This window comes from Balaenoptera musculus, chromosome 15 (genome assembly GCF_009873245.2).
Source record: "Balaenoptera musculus isolate JJ_BM4_2016_0621 chromosome 15, mBalMus1.pri.v3, whole genome shotgun sequence".
Lineage (NCBI taxonomy): Eukaryota > Metazoa > Chordata > Mammalia > Artiodactyla > Balaenopteridae > Balaenoptera > Balaenoptera musculus.
This window is the reverse complement of record NC_045799.1, coordinates 26,662,740-26,671,091: the sequence shown is the minus strand read 5'-3', so window position 1 is coordinate 26,671,091 and position 8,352 is coordinate 26,662,740. Positions and strand designations below refer to the sequence as shown.

The 8,352-nt window shown below is 45.1% G+C and overlaps 1 protein-coding gene across 4 annotated transcripts in view; it reads left to right on the top strand.

The window, feature by feature from the left end:
- The first annotated feature begins 1,885 nt into the window (after positions 1-1,885).
- The window catches only part of KIF3B (kinesin family member 3B), a 37,887-nt gene continuing 31,420 nt past the window's right edge, over positions 1,886-8,352 (top strand). The window contains exons 1-3 of one of the 4 annotated variants that reach the window (XM_036826488.1): positions 1,903-1,986; positions 2,886-3,036; positions 3,190-3,313. The gene's annotated coding sequence lies outside the window, so the exon portion shown is untranslated. Of the gene's footprint in view, positions 1,987-2,885; positions 3,037-3,189; positions 3,314-8,352 lie in introns of all 4 variants that reach the window. The other 3 variants (XM_036826490.1, XM_036826489.1, XM_036826491.1) reach the window with 3 other exon arrangements.

Below are 8,352 nucleotides of genomic sequence, written 5' to 3'. Positions count from 1 at the left end.
TAAGTAGTAACTGACTTAACAGGAGGAGGAAGTTTTGACCAATGTCTGCAGAGAGGAATACTGATGACTGAAAGGTGAGCCCAGAATCCTTCCATAGAAGAAATGGATGCTAAGGTTGAGGAAATCTCCCAGAGAGTAGAACAAAAAAGCCGAAAAGAGGGAAAATAAGAGAAAAACAATGAGAAAATTAGAAGCTCAGTCCATTAAATACAACTTCTAAGAGAAGTTCAAGACAGAAGGATTTGTTGATCATTTAGAAAAAAAATAAGAATAGCTACAAAGAAAACTAAGGAAAATGGAAAAAAAATCGAGGTAATTACCAATCTCAAAAAATACCAAAAGGTGTGGAAGAAATAAAACATAAACACACATTATTTGGTTCAGTAGAAACAGAATTTGTGGTTATTATAGGGTAAACATGATTCATTGACTTAACTATATTGAATAATGCTGAGTAGGAAAGTAGGGTGGGTTAACAGGTGAAGGGAAGTAAATGAGGACCCAAGGGATGATTCAAAGTCAGGTATCTTAGTTGGGGCCAGCTAACTGCTGTAACAAAAAGCCTCCTCGTCTCAATAGCAAAGTCCAATAAAAGTTTATTTTCTTGTCCAGTTTGGACAGCTGTCCTCTAAGGGGTGTCTCATTGATCCAGATTCCTTCCATCTTGCAACTCAGCCATCTCCTAGGGTCTTGGAGTCCTTCACTTCAAGGCAAAGTCCTTTAAAGTCCTTCACATTAAAGCAGAGACAGTATGAACAATTATATGAGAAGTTTTTATGGGCTAGGCCTGAGAATGGCACATATTCAGAACTTGGTCTGAACCACAGGTTAAGGCTGGGAAAGGTAGTCTAGTTGTGTGTTCAGGAGCCAGAAAAAAAAATGTGGGGTAGTAAGTAGCAATATCTACCACACTAGGCAAAAGTAGGGGCTGGGGGGTGGGGAAGAGCATCCCAGGTATTCATTCATTCATTCAACACATATTTATTGAGCACCTACTATGGACCAAGAGTGGCAGATGTAACCATGAATAAAGGGATCCTGCTCTCAGGAGCTTCTGCATAGTGGGTAACTGCAGGTCAAGTTCTTGGGGGGAGCGGGTATGGAACCTGGCCTTCCAGGCTAATGGGGATGGAACAGAGTTTTATTGATTTTGTAGAAAGTAGTAAGGCTTTGGGTTTGACTTTAAAAGCAGTTGGAGTCCATTAAATGGTGTTAAGCAGAATGTGACACGATCTGTTTTATGTTTTAAAATGATCATTTTGGCCACCTTGTGGAAAATAGATTGACAGGTCAGGGCTGGACAAAAGAGTAGAAGCAGAGCCCAGAGATGGCAGGCAGGCTAGAGATGAGGGGGACTCCGCCTGGCCTGATGTGGTGGCCCTGGAGATGAAGAAAGGTGGATAGGAGAAATATTTGAGGAGTACTCTAAGGGACATGGTGACTGATTGGATGTGGGGGCCGGGGGCGGGGAGTGAAAGAGAGGGAAGGGGCAGGAATGATTCCTAAATTTTTGGTTGAGTGACCGAGTGGGCCCTAAATGGGAGCTATCTCAATAGCAATTTGAGATGTGAAAGCGCTTTAGGAAAGGTCAAATAGCGCAACTAAGCCAGTGCGTTCCATTTTACAGATGGGGAAACTGAGGGACGAGATACTAGCAGGTGGTTGTCAGGCCATGTCGCGCTCGTCTCATAACCCCTTAGATGGGTGAAAGAACAGAAGGCTGTTGGATACCTACTAAGCGCCAATACCTGGCCCGGCCCCTCCCCGCCTGGCTCTCCCGGCTCTCCATGTCCGCCGCTCGTGTCTCAATAAAGTTATTGAAATTGACACTGGTTGCTAAGGAAGTAGGTCGCCGAGCCGGGTTGCTAAGGAAGTGAGCGGCCTCGGTCTCTCCCCATCCGGGGCAGCGGGGAATGGCTGAGCCCACGGTTCGCAGCCGCCCCCGCCGCCGCTGCCGCCGCCGCCAGCTTTCGGCTCGGGCTGCAGGTGAGTCGGCGACGATGCGAACGACCGCCGGGCAGGGCAGATCCTTCCGCCGCCTGGGATCTTCCCGAAGGCCTGGGGCAGCACCACCGACTGGCTTTGCTGCTCCGGGAGCGGGAGCATCTTCTGCCCTGCCTCCTGGGCATCTTCAGGCAGTCCGGGCGACCTCGCCCCTCCTCCCCCGGGCGGGGGTGCGGCCCGACCCGCAGACCCGGCCGCGAGGGCTCAGAGTCTGGGACCCAGCTCAGGAGGGAGGCGGGGAAGCGAAAGCTTGGGGTCCAAACCTCGGCGCTGCACCTGGCTCGCTGTGTGACCTTGGACAAGTCCCTTCCCCTCTTGGCTTCAGTTGACCTGTTTGCCCAATGGGGTCCTAACACTTGCTGCTCAGAGTGGTTAAGATTATGAGGCGTGTATGTTGAAAGTGCCCTAAATGGGGAGGAGAAGGACCGAGAGTCCAACTTTAAGTCCGAGTGTCTGAATTTGAGACTGTGCATCTCCACTTAGTAACTGTGTGGCCTTGGGCAAGTTAATCTCCTTGAGCCTTCTTTTCTTTATCTGTGAAATGCGTTAATGAACCACTGTGGGAATCCAGTAAGATGGGTATATCAAGTAGTTTGGCACATAGTAAGTGCTCAACAAGCTATTATGAGGCATGAGGGGTGGTTTGGGTAAGGCTTCCTGGAGGGGTTGACTTTGAGACAGGTAGGATTTAGGTGTGTAGTTCACCAGCTCATATGGATATTCCTCCCCCTGTTGACATCCCCCCCACCCTCAGTTTTACTTCTCCATTCTGCTCAGAGAAAGGGAGGTGGTGTGGACTTCTGCAAAGTAGTCCTGGTGGGGGAAACCCTGGGGTCAAGTCCTCGTAGTTGTTTGAGGTTATGGTTTTATTTTCTACTTAGGCCTTGTTGACCCTTCCAGAAGACAAAGATGTCTTCATATCTTTATGTCTTTTGAGAAGTGCTTGAAACAGTAATAGCTATTTACAAGTCTGGTTGGCCCTTGAACAACACAGGTTTGAACTGTGTGGATGTGGATTTTTTTTCAATGAAGGTATGTACTTCACCTTTATATATAAGGGACTTGAGCATCCGTGGATTTTGGTATCCAAAGGGACTCCTGGAATCCCCTACAAATACTGAGGGTCAACTGTATATGATTAAGAAGCACTTTTCAGGTATATTATCTCATTTAATCTTCACATAGACTTTGCCAGGTAGGTGGTGATGTCATCCCCATTTCGAAGATGAGGAAACTGAGGCTAAGAAAAGTGTATGACTTGCCTAAGAATTTTATACCTATTAAGTGATGGAGCTGGACACATTGCCAGGTAAATCCTGTATTTTCTTCCCTATACCCTGATATCTCTGATTTCTCAGCAGTAGCTGTTACAAAGCCACAAGGGTCTTCTTTTGTTCCTTCTGACTGCTTTGGCTAGAGGCTTTTCTTCCACTGGCAAGGAAACAAGATCTTACATAAAGCTCCATTTAAATAGATACCATCCAAAGTGTGGACCTCAAAACAAAGTTGGAATGTTTAAGAGGGGCTTTTCTGTCCCCATGCCCCCTCCTCTTTAAAGTGAGAGGAGTAGGCTGGTAGGCCCTTTCGGTGCTATTGTACAATTCTGATTGCATGCTAGTGGTTTAAAAGCATGGAATCAGGCTGCCTGGGTTCAAATCTTGACTGTCACTTCCAAGCTGCATGCCACTGAGCAATTTACTTTACCTCTTTGTGCTATAGTTTCATCATTTGTAAAAGGGAGCTAATAATAGTATCCACTATATATGGCTGTTATGAGGATTTATTTGCACCTAATACATGTAAAGTGCCTGGCATGTTTGGTAAACATTAACTATTGTTATTTGGGCTTAACATAGCACCTGTATTATACTTTATATTCTATTTATGGTTGGTGAATGAATAAATTAAAGCATGTGCTGACGATACCAGGTCTGTCAACCTCACAGGGTCATTGCATGCATAAAACAGTAGCTGTCATAGTATTATATAAATGTCAGTATTACAGGGTTGCCCCAGGAACCTGTAATCCCATGCCAGAATGGGTTGCAAAGAAAAATGAAAACTGATGATAGGATGCCAGGTTTGGTAGTCCGACCCCCAGTTCAGTAAATGTTTACTAAATCCCTTTATGCCAAGTACAGTGGAGCATGTGGAGATCAGCCCCAACTCCACATTCTTCAAGGACCTCAGAGCTTAATTTGCATATTACTAACATTTGAAATGAATTTGATGTCTTTAAATGAATCCATATCTTGTGTTTGCCCCTCCTCAGAGTAAAGCTTCGGATTCACATCTCTTGTGTCCTTACGCTTCTGTTGGGTGCCTGGGCTAGAAGCCTTGGCTTGCTCTCTAAGCCCTTTTATCCACTGATTTATGGATCCCTGAGAAAGAGCCTTCTTTTGTGCTGGCTAATAATACAGTGCTCTCTTTATGGTGCCTAATGGTTTACAAAAATGCTTAAACGTGTCTTCACTCCGTCTATCGGTAACCCTGCAAGGAAGGGAAGGTGCAGATTGAGATTCCCATTTTACAGTCAAGGGACCTGAGGTAAGAGAAGCCAGGCTGCTAGTAGGTGGCCCATTTCACACTGGCCTCCAGGCGTTCTGACTCCAAGTTCAGTGCTCTTACCTCTATTGCCTCAGTTTCATTCATTCAGCATTTGCTGAACACCTGGTGTGTGTCAGGCCCAGTTCTAGCCTGGGGATGTGATGGTAGAGAGGTAGGTGAGGTCCTTGCTCTCGTGCAGCTTCCATTCTAGTGGCAGCAGCAGAAAAATAGATCAATAAATGAACAAGGTCACTTGGATGGAAATAAGTACTGTGCAAACAATAAAACAGTGATGTCATGGAGAGTGACTTCTCCATGGGGATGCTGCCAATTGATTGGGTGGTCTGAGAAGGCCACTCTGAGGGGGTGACATTTTTGCTGAGACTTGCTGCCAGAAAGGGGCCAAACATTTGAGAATATGGCAGAAGGAACAGCAAAGGTAAAGGCTGTGAGGTGGGAATAAGCTTGGTAAGTTCTGGGAACTGAAAGAAGGCTCAGAGCAGCTGGAGCAGGTGGGCTGGGGTGGGGGGAGGGGAGAATGGTGAGATGGCCAAGGTGGGGCTGGGCTGGGAGTGAGGCCTCAGGTCATCTAGGGCCTGTGGGCTAGAGTGAGGAGGTGGGACTTTATTCCAAAAGCAATGGGAAGGCACTGAAGGCTTTAAGAAGGGGAGTGATGTGATCTGTTTTTTGTTTTTTAAAAAAATCACTTTGGCCCCTGTGGCCAGTGAATTTTAAGGGTGTAAGAATGGCAGCCAGGAGAGTAGTTAGGAGGCCGGGTGAGGGGTGATGGTGGCTTTCTAGGGTGGTGACAGTGGAGATGGTACAAGAGGATGGATTGGGGATGTGTCATGGAGGTGAAACCAGCAGGATGGTGGTTGAGGGGAAGAGCTAGAGGAATCAGAGATGACTCTTGGGTTTTTGGCCTGAGCAATTAGGTAGGTGTTGGTGGTGCCATCTGCCTCTAAAATAATGAGAGAACTTTTTGGTAAGGTGCCCTGTGTGGAAGAATTAGCTCTGGTTCCCTGTGAACCCTTGGAGGAGAGGCACAAGGTGTAAACATCATACTTATAGCCTCTGGGGAGGAGATCCCTGCTTATACTGCAGGAAGATAGCCAGGTACATCTTTTTGAAGCCTCCACCTTGGACATCCGGAAGCCCTGCTTTTCTCGAAGTCTGGCTCTTTGCTAGCTTGTGGAGTGGCAGGTGTGGGCTTTGCCAGGGCAGTGCCCATCTGTCTCATGCTGTTGGCATTGCTGTCCTGACTTGAGATCTTGGCTGATGAAGGCTGGGAGGAGGCTGGCCATCTCTGTGAGAGAGAATGGAATCACTCTTGAAGCTTAGTGCCTCAAATGGCCACACTCTCCCTGCCAAAGTGGTTCTTTCTTGGCCATCGAATGACATTTCTAAAGTTTCAGAGCTTTTGATTTGGGAATCCCTGGAGAAGCTGTTGTGTTCTTGCTAGAATTCTAGCAAGGGAATTCGAGCCTTCTTTTAACGTATGCTAATAATTGCCCCTGTAAATTTAGGTTTCACAATGTTGTAAATTCAACATCGCGAATAGTAAGACTGATAGTCCTACCACCTCTGCTTGTGTAGCTTTCTTTGCAGTTTAGAATGCTCTTTCCTGTGCATTCTCGTGTACTAATGTTCAGTCAGTTGAGATCACATGGCATATGTATTATCCCCAGTTTACAGATGAAGCATTTAGCTACTGAGGGGTCATTCATTTAGGTCAGTAATATGAAGCACCCGATAGGTGCTGGGTTCGGTAGATCCTTGCCACTCAAAGTGTGTTCTGCATGACTGAGGCACCCATGTGCCCTGAGAGCTTGTTAGAAATGCAGAGTCTAAGTCTAGATATAATAAGCCAGTCTGCATTTTACCAAGACCCCCAGGTGTTTCCTGAGTACATTAAAGCTTGAGATGTACTCCTTTGGTAATAAGTAGCAAAACTAGGACTTGCCAAAGATAATGATAATAAAAGTACAGGCTTACCTTTTTTTTCACTGTGCTTCACAAGTACTGCATTTTGTTTACAATTTGAAGGTTTATGGCAACCCTGTGTTGTCAGATGATGCATTTTTTAGCAATAAAGTATTTTTTAATTAGTGTACATTAATTAATGTACATTGTTTCTTTAGACATAATACTCTTGCACACTCAGTAGACTACAGTATAGTGTAAACATTACTTATATATGCGCTGGGAAACCAAAAAATTTGTGTGACCTGCTTTATTGCAAGATTTGCTTTATTATGGTGGTCTGGAACCAAACCTGCAGTATCTCCGAGGTCTACCTGTAACAGGAATAGCTAACATTTATTGAACCAAGTGCTGTTTTCAGCACTTTACACATGTTGTCTCATTTAGTCCTCACAGCAACCCTGTAACATGAGGACTGTTATGAATCCCATTTTCCAGAAGAGGAAAGTAGAGGCACAGAAAAGTCAAATAACTTACCCAGGTCTGCTGATTCCAAGTCCATTGCTCTTCCTACCACTCACTTGTTCATCTGTTTTTCAGGTGGGCAGTACATCCCTGACGTCTTGTCAAAAGCCTTTCTTTCTCTTCTGTATCTGGGTAACTAACTTTAAAGGCCGATGAAAGAAACTGACTTCATAGAATGTTTGAAGAAATCAGGGGAAAAACCCTTGAGGTATTTTAACATAACTATGGGTGTCAATTACTTCACTGATAGGCAACAAACAGATAATCTGATTTGTGAGATAGGCTACCTCTCATCCTTCTTAGCTCTAACTCAGGGCTGAAACATGAAGCAGGTAGGAACTGAGAGCTTGTGTTCTGAGTCATTCGGCCCTGAACTGTTTCTTGATTCTGGTGATTAACATCTGCACCGGTGAGGAGAGGGTGGCTAAAGCCGTATGCCACCTGCTGACTAATTGCAAAAGATTCAGTTTTTTTTTTTCTTTCCTTAATGTAATGTTTTTATTGAAGGATAAGATACAGGCAGAAAAATTAGACGATTGTAACTGTATAGTTTGTTGAATTTTCATAAAATGAACTCACCCATGATACCACCACCCAGATCAAGATATAGAACATTACCAGCACTCCAGAAGCCTTCCTCACCTCCCTCCAGAAGGGTGACCACTACCCTACCTTCTGTCACCAAAGAATATTTTTACCCATTTTTTTTATCTGTAAAAGATTCAATTTTGTTGAGCCTCAGTTTTCCCTGTCTGCCATGTGGACTCATTATTTTCCCTTCAACATCCCTTATCTCTGCAGTCTTAGAAAGATTTCTTGGTCAAGGCCTGTGTCACTACAGGAAATTCTGGTGTGAAAAGGCAGTGGGATCTGGGTGGAGGCATGAATTTTAATAGCAATTCTGCCACTTGCTGTGTGACCCGAGGCAAGTAACTCAGCCTCTCTGGCCCTCAGTGTCTGTATAGGCAAAATAAGGACGTGGGATAATCTTCCAAGGCTCTTCCAGCGCTGCCTGAAAGACAGCTTTGAGTTGGGTAATATTTTCCTCTTCCTTGGTGACTTCATGCAGGGCTTTCTCCCAGACCTTCCTGGGTGGGGCTTTTAGAGCTGTTTCTTGGCAGTCAGAGATCATTACAATCAGCTCATCTTATCAGCATCACACATCTGCATTGCAGCTTGGGATGTTCTTGTTTAAGGTTTCAGTTAATCTTGGTGACACTTTGTGTCTCCTCACTTTGTCACACTGATAGCAGACACTGAGCTCTTCACACACAGGCAGATCTATCTTTAGTATGCTGATTTATTTAAATCATAGTTTGCATTAGAGAGCACCAGTGATAATTGTGGTGGGTG